The sequence below is a fragment of the Anolis sagrei genome, chromosome 4 (genome assembly GCF_037176765.1).
Source record: "Anolis sagrei isolate rAnoSag1 chromosome 4, rAnoSag1.mat, whole genome shotgun sequence".
NCBI lineage: Eukaryota > Metazoa > Chordata > Lepidosauria > Squamata > Dactyloidae > Anolis > Anolis sagrei.
This window is the reverse complement of record NC_090024.1, coordinates 170,025,034-170,042,384: the sequence shown is the minus strand read 5'-3', so window position 1 is coordinate 170,042,384 and position 17,351 is coordinate 170,025,034. Positions and strand designations below refer to the sequence as shown.

Here is a 17,351-nt window from a genome sequence, read left to right as displayed (position 1 = left end):
AGGAGTTGGGCATACTGTGTGTGCTGTGCTTATTGTGTGGCTCCTTTAAGAGAAAAGGGAAGCTCCAACCCAGTAAGGAGCTGAAGCAGGCAAACACAGGCAAAAGGGGAGGAGTCGCGACTCCAGAGGAGGCGGGGAGGTGAAGGAATGCGGAAGAAGGGCAGTTGAAAGCTAAAAAAGATATGGAAGAAGGGAAGGAGACAGAATAGGGAGGCAGTAAAGGCAGAAGTAAGAGGTGGAGAAATAAGCTCTGGAGAGAACTGATGAATTGAAGAAAGGAGAAAAAAGGAAAAAAGGAAGGGAGAAGAGAAAGAGGCTAGAGCCTGAGAGGGATATTGAAGAATAAACATAATAAAAAGAACAATAAAATAACAAACAGCAAGAAATAAAGAAAAATAACAAAATGAGTAAAAAGAATATACAGATGCCCAAAAAAGGAGAGAGGGAGTGAGGAGAAGGAAAGACAATAAAGGAAATCAGCTGGGGAATTTAATTAATGAGACTGTATTGGTCCATCACATACAAAAAGAAGAATCCTCAGGGTGGGACCTTTTACATTCTAATCAAGAAAGAGCAATTACTAGGAGGGTCCTTGGGACAATTACAGAAGAAAGATTTAAGGTTAAGAGCAAGCTAGTGGGCAGACACATTAATATGGACAAATTTACAACTCCTAAAATGAACAAAAACCTCACAACCATAGAATCATAGAATCATGGAGTTGGATGAGACCTCATGGGCCATCCAACCCCTTTCTGCCAAGAAGCAGGACTATTGCATTCAAAGCACCCCTGACAGATGGCCATCCAGCCTCTGTTTAAAAGCCTCCAAAGAAGGAGCCTTCACCATGCTCCAGGGCAGAGAGTTCCACTGCTGACCAGCACTCACAGTCAGGAAGTTCTTCCTCGTGTTCAGATGGAATCTCCTTTCTTGTAGTTTGAAGCCATTGTGTCCTAGTCTCCAGGGAGGCAGAAAGGAAGCCTGCTTCCTCCTCCCCGTGACTTCCTCTCACATATTTATACATGGCTATCATGTCTCCTCTCAGCCATCTCTTCTTCAGGCTAAACATGCCCACTTCTTTAAGCCGCTCCTCATAGGGCTTGTTCTACAGACCCCTGATCATTTTAGTCGCCCTCCTCTGAACACATTCCAGCTTGTCAATATCTCTCTTCAGTTGCGGTGTCCAAAATAGGACACAATAACCACACTAACAAGAAGACTCTCCATACAAAGGGAACCATCTCTAAAATACCTTATGTTACAATTACAGAAAATACAGGATAACCAAGAAAAAATGCAAGAAAGTCTGCTAAAAACATTCCAAGACGAGACAGGGAAACTAATAAGCGAAATCAAAGAAGAAATCTCGACAATCAAAAAAGATGTCAGAGATATCCAACAAGAATTAAAGATAATTCAAAAAGAGAAAGCCAGCATTACAAAATCATATGATAAGATTAACCAGAAAATTAGGGTTTCCATTGTTGTTGTTGTTGTTATCAAGGAGAGTGAGTGTGGTTGGACTGGATGGCCATCGGGGTCCCTTCCAACTCATGGGTTCCATAATCATCATCATCATCATCATCATCATCATCAAGCAGAACTGGATGGCCACCTGTTGGCAGGGCTTGCATTGTGTCTTCCTGCTGACAGGAGTGAGTAGGGTTGGGCTGGATGGCCATTGGAGTTCCTTCCAACTCAAGGGTTCCATAATAATAATAATAATAATAATAATAATTATTATTATTATTATTATTATTATTATTATCAAGCAAAACTTGATGACCACCTGTTGCATTATGTCTTACTGCCTGACAGGAGTGAGTAGGGAATGTGTCCAGAGGAGGGTGACTAAAATGATCAGGGGTCTGGAGAACAAGCCCTATGAGGAGCGGCTTAAAGAGCTGGGCATGTTTAGCCTGAAGAAGAGAAGGCTGAGAGAAGACATGATAGCCATGTATAAATATGTGAGAGGAAGTCATAGGGAGGAGGGAGTGAACTTGTTTTCTGCTTCCCTGGAGACTAGGACACAATGGAACAATGGCTTCAAACTACAAGAGAGGAGATTCCATCTGAACACGAGGAAGAACTTCCTGACTGTGAGAGCGGTTCAGCAGTGGAACTCTCTGCCCCAGAGGGTGGTGGAGGTTCCTCCTTTGGAAGCTTTTAAACAGAGGCTGTTGGGGGTGCTTTGAATTCAATTTTCCTGCTTCTTGGCAGAATAGGGTTGGACTGGATGGCCCATGAGGTCTCTTCCAACTCTAGGATTCTAGGGTTCGGCTGGATGGCCCACGAGGTCTCTTCCAACTCTATGATTTTATGACATTGGACCCGGCCCTGGGCTCACTCTAGGTAAGGTAAAATCTTGGAGACAGGGAGGGCTGGGCAGCAAGAAGAACTGACCAATCCAAGCAGGCATTGTATAAAACAATCAGGCAATTCCTGGTAAGATACATGGTTGACAGCTTAGAAAACACACAGCATGGCAGCTCCCATGGGTTTATTGTCTTATCCTTCCTTTCAGTTTTAGAGGGAATTAGGAAAAGTTTCTTTAACTGTTTTATGTTTACATGTTTGATGACAAGCAGCCTTAAGTTTATAAGTGACAGCTTTCCTGCTAAGAGCCTACATGTCATAAGCATTTGCATTAAAATTACCATATTGAAATCTAATCTGATTTATTTTTATTTTTATTGGGTGTGCGTTGGAAGAGGGGTGGTCTTATACGGCGAGTATATCACAAACTCCATATTTTAACTGGAAAATTTGGAGGGTCGCCTTATACACCCAGTCGTCTTATATGCCGGAATATACGGTAATTCCTGTTGCTAAAAGGTTCATCTCCTTCACCTGTAATGGCCCAAGTATCTCCCAAAAGATGGTCAAAATGTAGGTTTCATATGGGAGTATAGTTCTTCAAGGTCTTCTGGTAATGATAAATGATAATGGCTCTCTGTGTACTTAAACAGGAATGTGCCCCAAAGGCTTTCCATAATATCCACCCCTGAGCTAAAGAAAAATAGCTGAATGCTATGATCCCCCTCACTCTTTGTGAGTGGGGGATAAATATAAATAATAATGTCAGAGGATACACAGCTTACAAGATGGGTGGATCTGAGACCTTTGGGAGTCTGGACAGAATTCTGATCTATTGAAGTACCAAAAAGTGAGTTGTGAAGGTTTTAGTCTGTCTTATGCTATTGTAACGTATGATCTTATATGTATATATGTTTGTCTATATATTTATCTAAAACTAAAACGGTTCTGGCCCAACTTACCTGTCTGAGCGCATCTCTCCTTATGAACCATCTAGGACTTTAAGATCATCTGGGGAGGCCCTGCTCTCAATCCTGCCTTCATCACAAGTACGTCTGCTGGGGGTAAGAGACAGGGCCTTCTCAGTGGTGGCCCCAGGTTATTGAACGCCTTCCCTAGGGATATCAAATTGGCCCCCTCCCTTTTAACATTCTAAAAAAAATTGAAGACTTGGCTTTTTGAGCAAGTGTTTGTAAATGCAGCGTAACAGACAAGAAAATGGAACAACTGGATGATGTGACTGAACAATGTTTTAACAAGGAGACGCTAATGATATATGTTTTTATTGATCTTGCTATGGCTTATATTATATGTTAATGTTAATGTTTTAATTGTATTTTATGGTATTGTGGGCATTGAATTGTTGCCATCTGAAAACCGCCCTGAGTCGCCTGAGGGCTGAGAAATAAATAAATAGTAAATAAATAAATAAATAAATAATAGATAAATACATGAAACAGGACACTTACAAGAAAATTAAAAAAATGTAAGTATGTGAAGTTGTTATAACTCAAAACAGATTGTGATCTCAGCAGGACTGGTAGTAGCCTTTGCTAAATTAATGTTTTGTAGATAAATTAAAGGTTTGTAGATTTCAACTCTCACTAGTCCCAGCCAACATGCAGAGGGAGATTGTAGTCATAATCCTCAACAAAACAAGTTGAGTGTACCAAACTGTGGGAAGGCTGGTTTACACAAAATGACAATGGCTCTCTGTGTACTTAAACAGGAAACTTCTCCATCAGAAAACTATTGATTGAAAACTGAACCTAAGATTTCCTTCTTGCAAAGCATGCATGATTTTAGCAGCAATATCACCAATGGCATGCAGTGCAACATGCAGTCCCTCCACTAAACATTTATGAGAGCTCATGGGCTCCATTGGACAAAACCAAAATGAAATTATGGGATTTAAATGTATTTGTGTATGACTATGCATATGTATGAAAATAAATATCTAACGAAATATTGAACACAAGAAAATGTGTTGTCTTTTATAATGGGGAAAATGTTTAAAGGAACTGAAGACTCATTGATTTGGGCTTAAAATTAATCAAAAAAAGGAGAGGTCACAATTTCAGTAAAAACAACCTTCCTTCTTTCCCAAGGGCATATACATGATATGAAAAGAATCTGATTTAACCACCCAATGTATCAATATACAATGTCAGGGGGAATCATGTTCCTTTTCAGTCACCAAGACCTGCCCAACACACAAGGTTTCTCTGTTTCCTCTTTAAGTCTCATTTTTACTACCCAAATACTTTGTAGACAATTCATAGTGTTTTCATAAAAGGGATTTTGTAAAAGCAAAGTGTCTGAAGTGTTTGTTATTGTTTCTGAGCTCAGTGAAATCGGCATGTTCATTAGCACAGGACCCCACAATTGTGTTCTCTTGCTCTCACCATCTGTGACTGCAAACAATTTCTTTGGCCTTTTGAAGTCCAGCCAGCACACAAAATCATTTTGAACAAATCTTTCATTTTTTTCTTTATCCCTCTCTCCCCAAGATTAAAAAAAACCTCTTTGTCAAACTTTTTTTCCAGCATAAGCCAATCTTAATGAGGCACCTGTTTCACAAAAGCTGGGGAGTCCATGTTTTTTAAAAAAATGGAGAAAGAACGAAAAGGGGAAACAACTGTTCCTTTGCTTTTCATCTTTGTTCTTTCACATATCGAAGTATTTCTCCCATTTCTCTCTCATTGTCCCCAAATCCTTCAAATGCTGCCATGCAATGCTTATAAATCCCAACAGTAGCCCTATATAGTTATATCTAACAATAAAGCCCAATTGTGTAAAAATCCATGCTTTGTTTTCTCATTTATCTTTTGTTTTTATATTATCATAATTAATCATTGATTTAGTGTTGGAATAAGGCAAACTTTAAGCTAGCTGGATCTACTTTTAAAAAACAAACTTTACAATCAGGCAACTGGAGCTTGATGCTAATCACAAACACACCAATGAATTTAAGAATTTAACTCTTGAATCTTGGAATTTGTTATGAGTACATGTACCAGGCAATGCTCATATTTCTTCCACAGAAAAAAATTACCTCCAGAATTTACAAGAGCTCCACTATGATCTTAAAAGGTCATCAACTATATCTGTTTTAATCCAAGGGCTTCTGCTCAGCACCTCCCCACTCAATTGGATCATTTACCACTATCCCTCAGACTCTGGGATTTTCAAGACTTAGAAACTCATCACATTGAGGTCCTCAAACTGGGAGACAGCAGGGGCATCCATGGGGCAGCAGAACAAATCTGGCAGGCAGCAGGAGAACCCATCATCTTGCATCCCTCATTGTCCACATTGCTCCTCTCCCCACCCCACTGTGAAAGCATCACCACCCTGCTTCCCTATGCATTTCCAGGAAGAGCCAGGACAGAGCCCTGCTGGATGTAACCCTGCATCGTGTGATGGGCTACATTAGGGTCCATTCTGGCTCCATCCTGCAAGTGCCCTAGGATAGAGCTGGACCCCAATGTGATGATGTCTCAAGTCTAATAAATTCTGACTTCTTGTGAGGCAGCTGCCTTGATTTTGTCAGGTTTTGTCATTACTTGTTTCATTTTCTTCTCTTTTTTACAGTATAAGAAATGTAGAAAATAAAGAAAAGAAGGGAAGATAATATATAGTCCTGAGCTGTGTCAGAATTAAAAAGAAGCCCATATGCAACTGGTGCTAGGAATTGGCACAAAACACTCCAGGAAAAAAAACATTGTTAGGATATTTTAAAAGAAACCTAGAGAACTACAGCAACAAACGCCACAACCTCATCACAATACCCTTTGTGGCATTAGGATCATGCGAAAACTTCCCGTCTTGACTTTAAAGCATTCTTCTAGATCACACATGCATTCCCTCCCCATTCTTTATTCATTTCATCTATTTTTGTCAGTTTTCCCTTCTCATATCGAAATGCATATATTTTCCATAATATACATGTTTACGTTAGGGACGGCTGGTATTGTGCAGTGGTTTAGTGCTGAACTAAATCAGGTCCGGGGGGCGGGGAGGAGGGGTCGCGGTGATCTTCCGGCAGACCATCGCCCTGATCAGATGCACCGTTCCGCAATCTCTGAGGTTTGAGTGATGCCATGCCCTTCCATCAGCAGTACTGGAGGGGAGGTACCGGAAGACCCCTTCCCAGGAGAGACTTTGCCCGCGTGAGTCTGGCTACATTGAAACAACTGAATATGTGCACCTCCAATGTGTATTATATAGAGACATTAGAGCTAATTTCATCACTCCATGGCTTTTAAAACATCCAGGGTGCACTGAAAGATATTACACCTCCCTGTTGCTCTCGGACTCTTGCTCTGCGACAACCTATAGTGTTGCCAAGTTCTGTGCAGCAGCAATTAACATTAGACGGCTGATGACCAACTCCACCAGGCAACTTCCTGCGGGGAATATAGCTAGAATGATTTGTAATAACTGAAATGCTGTAAATGCTCCCCTCTCATCCCTTTTTAGAGCTTCCCAGTTGTCTGATATTTGTTATTAGCTGCCCCCCTATTTTAGATTCATACATGCACTTTAAACTGTAAGATTAGTCTGTTTTATTTTTTAATTTGTCTCTTTTATAACATGTTTTTAATCTGCTTTTATACCTGACCTACTTGGGAACTGCGATTCCCTTCCTTGGGCACCGGTGCCCCATTCTATATTGTGCTGGTCAAAGACCGTAATAAATCATTGATTGATTGAGTGTGTCTACTTGAAGATGGGTACCCGAGACAGCCTGGGGATTCGGCTGGTGTACCGCCCACTCCGTGACCTGGCAGTTTCCCTGCCTGAGCTAGCGGAAGTGGTCTCAAATTCAGCCCTAGCCTCCCAACAACTTTTAGTTTTGGGAGACTTCAACATCCATGCCGAGACCACATTGACAGGCGCAGCTCAGGATTTCATGGTTGCCATGACAACCATGGGGCTGACTCAAGTAATATCTGGTCCCACACATCAGGCGGGACGCACACTGGACCTTGTTTTCATTGTGGATGGTGGAACAGTCAGAGTGGAAGAACAAAACATCCTTCCATTGTCATGTTCTGACCATCATTTGATCAGTTAAGATTAACCGTACCCGCTAACCTCCACAGGGGTGGTGGACCCATTAAGATGGTTCACCCCAGGAGGCTTATGGATCTGGAAGGACTCCTGAGGTCTTTTGGGGATCTTCCTGTCTTGGAGACTGATGATCCTGTTGATGCCCTTGTTGATCGCTATAATAGCGAGATGGCCAGGGCAATTAACACAATCGCTCCCGAACGTCCCCTTTCCTTGCGCAAAGTCACTCCAACTCCTTCATTCACCGAGGAGCTGACTGAGATGAAGCACTGGAGAAGGGGTCTAGAGGGCATCTGGAAGAAATCTCAGGGCATATCTGACCAAGCACGGGCTAAATCCGCTATTAGGGCTTACGCCGCGGCTCTGCGAGCAGCCAGGAAAGTATTCTTGACTGCTCGCATAGCATCTGCAGAAAATAGGCCATCGGAGTTGTTTTGGGTTGTGGGGGAGCTCCTTCAGCCTCCTGAGGTTGGAAAGCTTCCTGACAATTTGGCAACTCAGTGCAGCAATTTTGCGCACCATTTTGCAGGCAAAGTTGCTCAGATATGCCTTGAGCTGGACTCCAGCTTAAATGCCATGCCAGATGAGCTAACCAAGGCACCTGTCTGTCTGAACTTATGGCATTCTTGTAATGTTGATTTGGTCTTTCTTCAATGTGTCGCGTGGGTTAACTTGAAAGTATTTGTAACAGAGACTTGGCTTTAGAAGAAACTGTAACAAGTTTATTGAAGTATAGAAGAAGCTTGATGGTTTCAATGTTTCTTAACTCTTAAGGTCACATTTCTTCAGAGGTTACATTTAATACATTTCAGAAAACAACTCTTAAGAGGACTATTCTTTCCACTGAACAGATTTCAAATTTATTTTCCTTCAAAATGTGTTTCTTTCTTTAATGGATTACTTCAGATACAAGCTTATTCTTTCTTTATGTTATTTCTGTTGCAGTAAAGATTCTTATTAGGGTTCTCTCCCCATTTTTACTCATACACTGACTAATGATATAAATAAGTCAACTCGACCTATCTAAATTACACAGGCAAAAAGCCAAAACCTTCCTGATTCTCAACACAGTAGAATCAGCCTTTTCCTGTAGGTCTTAGACTACAGACTACCTTACTGGTTCTCAACACACAACAGAACCAGCCTTCCCTGTAGTTCGCTGACTACAGACTAACTTACTGGTTCTCAACACACAACAGAACCAGCCTTCCCTGTAGGTTGCTGACTACAGACTAACTGTTTTAATATGGCTGCCCTGCCAAGTGGCAGTTGGCTCTGCCCCTTTTTCCATGGCAACTCAGCTCAAAGTGAGTTGAGCTGGCTACCATCCCTCTAATTATGCTAGTTTAAATACTTACCCTTTTAAACACCTATCTAATATTATACATAACTGTAGATTAAAACTCACACTTCACCACAGGTGGAAAATCTGACAATTGTGTTTTTTAATGTACTTGGGCATGAACAATATTATTTCTGAAGGTGCTTCTTCTAACATAATTTCTAGCCAACAAAGCATTTGCAGCACACAATTATAGCACTATGAGTCCACTTCAACTACCATGGCTCCGTCTTATGAGTTATAGTGCCTCACTAGACCGCAAAATCCAGGATTGCATATTGCCATGACAATTACATTGAAATATAATGCTATAACTTTAGAGTGAAAGGGTTAATGGTAGCAGATTAGAACAAGAAGATCATACTGGGGCAAAATGATATATCAAAAGTGCTATATATGAAAGTGTTATAGCAACTAAAATAATGCCTTTCAGTAATTTCAGTGGGACTTTTGGGGGGTACTAGCTTCCATCCCTGTTGAGTTATATATCTGCTCTGGGTTTTATTCCAAACTTTAGGGCATGATGAATGTGTCTTTATATCTAGGACTTGACAGCCTACATAGCAGATTCACTACCCCTCTAACATACTAGCCACCACCTAACTGCTTAGAACTCACAAACCTTGCAACATTGCTTCTTTATAGGCTTTCTGGCACAGTGCATCCAATAATATTTGTGGTTCCCTGTTTGGAAAATCACAATAGAGAACTTACACAGCAGGGGCAAATACAGCAGTGAACAGTGATCATCATAACCTATTATCCTTGAATGCTTTACTTTAAAAATTACCTCAGTAAAAGGGAGTTAACAAAACGCAGCATCCTTTTTCATGTTAATATTGTTCTTTTTGCATACATAATCTCCCTCTTGTCCCATTTTCCTCCAATGGAATCTATTTTTGAAAGCACTTCTTGGTATCCTCAGTTCTCTTTCACTAACATTAATGGCTTTTGCTGGCTGCCCTGTGAGTCTTACCTGACTGTGTATTCTTGACTCACTGCCTCCACTATCTCTTTCTTAACCCCAGGCCTTTGAACAGTTCCTTCTTAAACCACGATGGCTGTCTTATTATGCCTTCAATGCTTCCTTGTATTGCACCTCACTAAATTCGTTATTGCCCCCAAATAGGACTTCCTAAAAAGCTAACATTGCTACGTTCTGTGATCCCGTCCCCTGCTATGCTGTATTCATGGAGCTTTTATCTCTGGTTTTCATTTCCTTCTTTTCTTCGTGGTTGAGCAAGCCACGTCCTGTACAATTTCCCCAGCTGTATCTACAAAGGCACTGAACTTGATACAGATACGGCACATTCTGCTGTAGTTATCAATCCATTATCCAGTAAGTGGCTCTTCTATTGCTCACTTTAGGATTCCATCTCAACACTTCACTGAACCTTCACCTCCCCCAAGACTATCTCTACTTAGACTAACAAATTAGTTGCAATGTACAATGCATTTAATACTTATTCTGTCTACAACACTGAGCAAGTCTATCTATTTCAGTATCTAATGGAAACCAGGGTACAATCACACCATCAAACATGGAAAAGAATATGCAAGGACCAAGATTCAGAATATAAAAACATTGAATATAAAAAGTAATGATTAATAACAGCAGCAAATTCATAAAACATGTTCATTTTGTTGGAGTCAGACTCCCAGGCACAGTTAATAAAGGCCAGCTTAAAAATATGTTTTAACTCATTGTTTACCAATTAATATTTCTTGAAGAAAATTACCAACTACCAATTTTCCATCAGCTATGGAATGGTCAATCTATGTCTGGATATGGACATAACTAGGCCAAGTATCATCTTCTGTAATCAATAAAGTGGAACTTTCAATTCCAGGATGCTCCTGTGTTTCTTATATTAGAAGCAAAGTCTCTATTTCACACCCCAGATTGGCAAAATAATTTTAATTATGCATCCTAAATGTGGGAACATGATATATATTGCAAGCATTAAGTCCTGTCATGGAGGCTGATGATCCTGTTGATGCCCTGGTTGACAGCTATAATAACGAGATGGCTAGGGCGATTGACACGATCACCCCCGAAAATCCTCTCTCATTGCGCAGAGTTAGACCAACTCCTTGGTTCTCTGAGGAGTTGGCTGAGATAAAGTGCACGTGAAGGAGTCTAGAGTGCATCTGGAGGAAGTCTCGGGATGTCTCTGACTGAGCGCAGGCTAGAGCCTCAATTAAGACGCGACTTTGTGGGCAGTCAACCCCCCTGATTAAGGAGCTCCACTGGATGCCATTTATTTTCAGGTCCCAATTCAAGGTGCAGGTTCTGAATGATTTGGGACCCACCTAACTACACAAATGCATTTCCGTCTATAAATCCACACGACCCCTTCGATCATCCGGAGAGGCCCTTCTCTCGCTCCCGCCCTCATCACAAGCGCAACTTTTGGGGATGGGAGAGAGGGCCTTCTCTGTGGTAGCCCCCTCGCTCTGGAATTCATTCCCCAGAGATATTAGGCAAGCCCCCACCCTGGCAATCTTCAGGAGGAGCCTGAAAATGTGTCTGTTCCAATGTGCCTTCAATGATTGAATGTATGATAATCCCTGACCAAACTTTGCATAAAATACCCTCAGAAGCACTTTATTTACTGGTTTGTGCAATAAATCCTACCTTATTTCACAGATCCCCGTTCTGATATTTTACACTGCCAGTGTTTTAGATATTTAATATTTGAATTTGGCCCTGCCCACTGTGATCGTTTTTAGTTGTTCTAATGTTTTGATTTTATATTGTTTTGCTGCTTATTTACATTGGTTTTGTATTTTATGTTATTTTATTTTCTGATTTTCTGTTGTGTTTCTGTGTTATATTGTGTTTATTGTATTAATGGACGTGGCCTCATGTAAGCTGTCCCGAGTCCCCTTGGGGAGATGGTGTCGGGGTATAAATAATAATAATAATAATAATAATTATTATTATTATTATTATTATTATTATTATTATTATGAGGGCTGACAAAGTATCCAGTAGTTATGATGTCAAAAGTTAGGCTTATGATCTCATAAATTTTGCTATTCACATTTATGATCATGCCATCTTTGCCATGGGTAACAACCCATCTTAAAAGCGAGGCAGGCACTTCAACCAAGGACTTCTGTTGCACTGGTGAGCAAGGTGTTGAAGGATTACATGTCCAACCTCCTCTGACTGGATAGTAATTATGATAGGACCCATCATACTGTGAGAAATACTGAATGTATCATCTTTCAGGGTGCCACCTGCCAGACTACAAAATCCTTCCAGTTGGTGCATGGATTGTGAGATGTATCATAGTTTTGTCATTGCACCTACATATTCCACGCAGGAGTTCAACCAGGATGTTTGAAAAAAAATGATGGGGTAGGCATTGCATGTCAGTGCAAATATTAACAGTGGTGTGGACAAATGTGACCCTCCATATATTGTTATACTGATTCACCCATAAGCACCCATCACAGCATAGTCAATGGCGAAGGATCATCATCATCATCATCATCATCACCACCATCATCATCATCATCATCATGTGTTTATTACCTACCTTTGCTTGTGGCTCAAGGCACAGTACAATATAGTTATACAATTTAAAAAAACCTCTTCAATAATGAGTGTGATTCCCACAGACACACTAAATGTCTTCAAGAAAATTTGAGGGAAAAATAAAACACAGCACTATTAAAATACATATAACATAAGCACAGAGAAAAAATGCAGGGTAAAAACCACAAGTTAAAATTAACAGAGATGATGTGGTCCAGCAACCTCTGAAGAGTGCATTTTGTCCACTGTTTCAATGGTCCATGTAGTAGTCTCATACTTTGCTCCTATCAAGTAACGTGAATAATCCTGGCTATTTCATTCTAGGCTTTGTGGTGAGCTAAAAAGGTAAGGGCAAACCAGGACACCAAACTGGGTTGTCTGCATGTAGGTAATATGCCTCGAGACACTAATTTTTTTAAAAAAAATTTCAGAGTGAGAAAGCTTTATTTCTAAAAGCATACAGTGTGGTACAAAACAAAATTCCAACTGACAATTTCTTTTTTTTTTATTAAGTTTTTCAGTACAAAAAGTATAAAAATCGGGGAGTGCATAGGAGGAATGGGAAAAATGTGAGGGTAGAAAAGAAGGGATGGGGCGGGATTCCATCCACACTTAGGGGAAAGGGGAATTGGTGTACATTCATTCACTACTACATCATCTGTCCTTTCATCATTTCCTTTCCACTAGGGGGGGGGGTTAAGGTAAGGGGAAGTACAGGGTAGGGCTGGGGGGGGGGGGTGAGAAAACTTCCATGCGGGTCTGTGTATGTGAACTAAGTCTGTCATATTCTGTATCCTTCTGGTATCTCTTCAGTTTTCCTTGTTTTATGCATGTCTTCCTTTCTTTCAGTTCTTTATGTTCTCGAGGTAGTTCAGAACTCTATCCCAGTCTGTATTTTTAGTTTTGTCTAAGTTGCTTGAGAGTTTGTTCGTTAGTAAATCCATATTCATTATATCATATATTTTCAGGATCCAATCTTCCCTCGTCGGTATCTCCTTGGATTTCCAATACTGTGCTAATTTAATCCGGGCAGCTGTGGAAAGATAAAAGAAAATCTTGTTTTCATTTTTTTCCATCTTAAAGTCTATAATTCCTAACAAGAAATATTCTGGTTTTAGTTTTATTTTCATTTGGAGGATTTTTCCTATCTCTGTACAAATCTGGCGCCAATAGGTTTTAATTCTCTTGCAGCTCCACCACATATGTATATAGCTTCCATTCGCTCTTTGGCACTTCCAACATTTCCCCTCTGTTTTTCCTTTGCTAAATTTGGCTATCTGTTCCGGTGTTAGGTACCACCTGTAGAAAAGCTTGTACCAATTTTCTTTGATTTCATTGGCGTAGGTGAGTTTTAGTTTTCTTGTCCATACTTCCTCCCATTCCTCTAACTTAATGGGGCGGCCTATATCTCTGGCCCATCTGACCATGTTATCTTTTATTTGTTCTCTTTCTGTCTCCCATGTCAACAATTGTTGGTATGCTCTTTTAATATGTTTGTTGTCCGTCTTTAAAATTTTCTCGCATATCGTATCTTCTTTTTCAAAGCCTATCAGTTTGTCCCTATTGAAGCTTTCTTTTATTTGGTGGTATTGGAACCAGGAAAGAATGGGGTCGTACAATCTAAGTTCTTCTTGGGTTTTGATTGAGTATCCTTGAGGTGAGCTTTTAAATATTTCTTTGTATGTTAACCATAGTTCTCTGGATGTTCCTTTGATTTGGCTGGCTTCGTTGGGAGAGAACCAGAGCGGTGTTTTTTGATAGAGTTTTGTTTTATATCTTTCCCAGATTCTAATGAGGGGATCTCGAACAAAATGGTTTCTAAAGCTACTTTCTCCTCTTGTTTTCCCTCTCCACAAGTAGTTGTGCCATCCCTGCATCAGATCAAAACTTTCCAAAGTTAATAATTTTCTTTCCTTAAGTCCTATCCATTCTTTTATCCAGCAGATGGCCGCTGAGTCGTGGTACAACTGCAGGTTTGGTAGTGCCATGCCTCCTCTCTTCTTGTTGTCACACAGGTTGGTGAAGCTGATTCTATGTCTGCCTCTTTTCCAGATAAAATTTGTGATATCTTTGTGCCAAATTTGGAATATCCGCTTGGTCTTTATTATTGGTATTGCCTGAAAAAGGTGGAGTATGTCTGGCAAGATGTTCATTTGAATCGCCGCGATTCTTCCCATTAGGGAGAGTTGTAGTGTTTCCCATCTCTTCAGTTTTTCTCTGATTTTGGACCATCTCTGTTCATAATTATTTTTGTATAGTTGTATATTTTTTGTTGTTATTATAATCCCTAGGTACTTCACCTTCTTCATAATCTTGATCGATGTTCTTTTCTGTAATTCTTCTTCCTTCTTCTTTGTCATGTTTTTGATAAGCATTTGGGTTTTATCTCTATTTATTTTGAAGCCTGCTACCTCACTATATCGATTTATTTCTTGCCACCATTTGTCTATAGTGTTTATTGGGTCTTCTACGATGCAGACGAGGTCGTCCGCATATGCCCGGATCTTAAATGAGTATTTCCCAATTCGCAGCCCTTGCAGTTCTTCGTTTCTTCTAATATTACATAAAAGTAATTCAAGGGTGAGGATAAATATCAGGGGGGATAGAGGGCAACCCTGCCTTGTTCCTTTTTCAATTCTAATTGTTTCTGATTTTTGGCCATTTATTAGTATATTTGCGAATTGTTTGTCATATAATGATTCTATCGCATTTGAAAAATTATATCCTGTATCCATTTCTTTGAGTGTCTCTTTGCATAGGAACCAATTGACGTTATCAAACGCCTTTTCTGCGTCGAAAAATAAAAATGCAACTTCTTTTTGTATCTTCTGCTCGTAATATTCTATCGCGTCTATTATTACGCGTATGTTGTCTCTTAATTGGCGCTTTGGTAGGAAACCTTTCTGTTCTTCTTCTATTCGCTCACTTAGGATCTCTTTTAATCTGTTTCCTAATATGTTGGTAAATATTTTGTAGTCCTGGTTCAAGAGGGATATCGGTCTATAATTTTTTATTTTGGTCTTATCCGTATTGTCTTTCGGTATCAGGGTCACGTTCGCATACCTCCATGTATCTGGGATTATCCCTTCCTCCATTACTTTGTTCATTGTTTTTAAAAGTGGCGTTGTTAACTGATCTAAAAAAGTTTTGTAGTAAATACCGGTGAATCCATCCGGTCCAGGCGCTTTATTGTGTGGTAGGTTTTTGATGACTTTTTCCATCTCTTCTTTTGATATCTTTTTATTTAACACCTCTCTTTGGGCTTCTGTTATTTTTGTTATTTTTTGTTTACCTAGGAACTGCATAACTTTTTCTTTAGGGATGTTATCATCAGCATATAGGTTTCTATGATATTTGGTAAATTGTTCCATTATGTCTGGTGTTTGGTAATAAGATTTATCTTTTTCTTCGATTTGTGTAATAGTTCTGGAATGCCTTCTCATCGCCAATTTCCTCGCCAGCCATTTACTTACTCTGTTCGCGTTCTCAAAGTAATCTTGTCTGACATATCTTAGTTTTTTTTCCATTTCTTCTAGGTGTAAAGTTGTTATTTTTTTCCTTAGAGTTGAGATTTGGTATTGTAGTTTTTTATTATGTGGGTTTAATTTCGCTATTTTTTCTTTCCCTTCTAATTCTCTCCTCAGTTTTTCCTGTTCTTCTTTTCTCTTTTTGTTCAGTCTGGCATTGTGTTCTATGAGAAGTCCTCTAACGTATGCTTTTGAGGCGTCCCAGATTAATTCTATAGGAGTCTCATTTTCTGTGTTGAGTGTAAAGAATTCTTCTATTAATTCTCTATATCTTTTTATGTTTTTTCCCCCTTTAATTAAGAAGTCCTTTAATCTCCACATATATGTTGTTCCTGGGGTTATGGTTTCTTGTATTATCGTGAGTATTGGGGCATGGTCCGAGGTCAGGATGGGCAATATTTTTGTCTTTCTCACCTTCTTTGATAATGGTGCAGAGCACCATACCATATCTATCCGCGACCATGTTTGGTGGCGGCTTGAAAAGTATGTATAATCAGTGTCATTCCTATGTTGGTCTCTCCATGTATCTATTGTTCCAAACTCTTCTAACATTTGAAGGCAGGCTTTCGGGAGTGTTGAAGATTGCTGTGGTTTCCCCCCCCCCCTTTTTTTTGATTTATCTTTGTTAATATCTACAACTCAGTTGAAATCTCCTATTATCATTAATTCATCATGTTCTGTTCCCAATATAAAATTACGGAGTTTCTCACAGAATTTAGATTTCCCTCCGTTGGGGGCGTATATGTTACAGATTAAGATGTTTCGTCCTTGTATATCCACCAATACCCCTAAAATTCTCCCTTCCCCATCTTTAAACGCTAGTTTGGAGGCTAGGTTGTCTTTAACATATGTGGCTAGGCCTCTTTTTTTTTCTGTGCTAACTGCTTGGAATAGTTTTCCCAGACTACTTTGTTCTAGGTAATGTGCATGGTTTTTAATAATGTGTGTCTCCTGGAGACATATTATTTCACATCGTTCTTTCCTCAGGCAATGCCAAACTCTTTTTCTTTTCCCCGGAGAGTTCATTCCATTCACATTCTGGGATATTATCTTAATCTTAATATTTGAATCCATTAAAAAGGTTTTTTATTACCTTATTTGTGGTCTTGTGGTTGGTCCTCTCTGGGTCCGTCTCTTGGTTAAGCTGTTTTGGTGACTTTTTTCTTGCTCTTTTCCTTTTCTTTTCGTTCTGTCCTGCCCCTAATGGGGAGCTTTCGTCATTGCTCTCGTTCTCACTGATTTCTTCTGTCATGGGTGTTGTTGGGGCCTCTCCTTCCTCTTCTCCTTTTCCTGAGTCTTTTTGAGGTTCTTTCTGTAATATTTTCTCCCAGAAGATTTTGGCTTTTTCCTCCGTTGTTAACCAGTGTTTTGTATTATGCCATGTGACCATCAATCCCTCTGTTTTTTCCCACCTAAATCGGGCGTTTCTTCTTTTCAGTTCATCTGTTAAAAAGTGATATTTTCTTCGTCTCTCTAGTATTGCTATGGGTATTTCTTTGAGAATCACAATTCTGTTGTCTTTATACACTGTGGGGGATTTGGC

At 39.8% G+C, this 17,351-nt stretch overlaps 1 protein-coding gene across 8 annotated transcripts in view; it reads right to left on the bottom strand.

Annotated features, from left to right (window-relative positions):
* Positions 1-17,351, bottom strand: part of DAB1 (DAB adaptor protein 1) — a 787,489-nt gene that overhangs the window by 513,302 nt on the left and 256,836 nt on the right. The window lies entirely within an intron of this gene.